The sequence below is a fragment of the Oncorhynchus gorbuscha genome, unplaced genomic scaffold, assembly GCF_021184085.1.
Source record: "Oncorhynchus gorbuscha isolate QuinsamMale2020 ecotype Even-year unplaced genomic scaffold, OgorEven_v1.0 Un_scaffold_21324, whole genome shotgun sequence".
Taxonomy (NCBI): Eukaryota; Metazoa; Chordata; class Actinopteri; order Salmoniformes; family Salmonidae; genus Oncorhynchus; species Oncorhynchus gorbuscha.
In genome coordinates this window covers 1-1458 of record NW_025762518.1, presented here as the reverse complement: position 1 = coordinate 1458, position 1458 = coordinate 1, and the positions used below count along the sequence as shown (strand labels likewise).

At 46.5% G+C, this 1458-nt stretch overlaps 1 non-coding gene across 1 annotated transcript; it reads left to right on the top strand.

Moving 5' to 3' along the window:
* The first annotated feature begins 671 nt into the window (after positions 1–671).
* trnat-agu lies at positions 672–749 on the top strand. Its single transcript has one exon. It is a non-coding gene; the product is annotated as a tRNA-Thr (tRNA).
* The last annotated feature ends 709 nt before the right edge of the window (positions 750–1458 follow it).

Sequence of the window (1458 nt, the reverse complement as noted above, 5' to 3'; positions counted from 1 at the left end):
AGAAATACGACCCTGCCTCACACAGGAAGCGGCGCAGGTCCTAATCAGGCACTTGTCATCTCCCGTCTGGATTACTGCAACTCGCTGTTGGCTGGGCTCCCTGCCTGTGCCATTAAACCCCTTCAACTCATCCAGAACGCCGCAGCCCGTCTGGTGTTCAACCTTCCCAAGTTCTCTCACGTCACCCCGCTCCTCCGTTCTCTCCACTGGCTTCCAGTTGAAGCTCGCATCCGCTACAAGACCATGGTGCTTGCCTACGGAGCTGTGAGGGAACGGCACCTCAGTACCTCCAGGCTCTGATCAGGCCCTACACCCAAACAAGGGCACTGCGTTCATCCACCTCTGGCCTGCTCGCCTCCCTACCACTGAGGAAGTACAGCTCCCGCTCAGCCCAGTCAAAACTGTTAAGCTGCCCTGGCCCCCCAATGGTGGAACAAACTCCCTCACGACGCCAGGACAGCGGAGTCAATCACCACCTTCCGGAGACACCTGAAACCCCACCTCTTTAAGGAATACCTAGGATAGGTTAAGTAATCCCTCTCACCCCACCCCCTAAGTTTTAGATGCACTATTGTTAAGTGACTGTCCCACTGGATGTCATAAGGTGAATGCACCAATTTGTAAGTCGCTCTGGATAAGAGCGTCTGCTAAATGACTTAAATGTAAATGTAAATGCTGTGGCTTAGTTGGTTAAAGTGCCTGTCTAGTAAACAGGAGATCCTGAGTTCAAATCTCAGCAGTACCTTTTATTGTTCACATTGGTGGAGAAGGTCAGAGGGGAGGGCACTCAGGTTTTCTCACCAATGGGTTTAGAGAATTAGAGATGACGTGAGGAGGATGCAATTGAGATATTCCAATGTCACGGAAAAGGGCACTTTTCGAATGAGAAAAAAACCTACCGACTGTGTAAAAGCTCCACTGTTTCTTCAGTTTATTCATTATCGAGACCAAAATGAAAAGAGTTTAGCCAGCTTGTGCACATCACTTTCACAGCCTATGTAGGCTTTACAAAGTCAGCTCTTGAAGCCAGCCGTGATCGTATAGTGGTTAGTACTCTGCGTTGTGGTCGCAGCAACCCCGGTTCGAATCCTGGTCACGGCACTGCAATTTAATTTTAGAAGTTTTTTTTTAACGAGTTAAGACTTACTATGCTGTTTCAGACGTTTTTACCATTTTTAAGCTCGAGAGCCAAATGAGAAATGCAGTGTCCTCGAACGACCAACATTATGAAGAAATAGTGTATGATTCTGAATGTTTACTCATATCTCGTGACAGAAATAGTATGTGATTACAATTGATTACTGATATCTCGCTACCCACCTCTCACCAGTGTTGCCAACTTAGCGACTTTGTCGCTATATTTAGTGAGTATTCAGAAAAAGACAAGAATCGACAGAAGAAAGTTCAATTTTAGTTCTAAACATACTTAGGGTGTTTTTACTCACTTTTTGTCTCTCC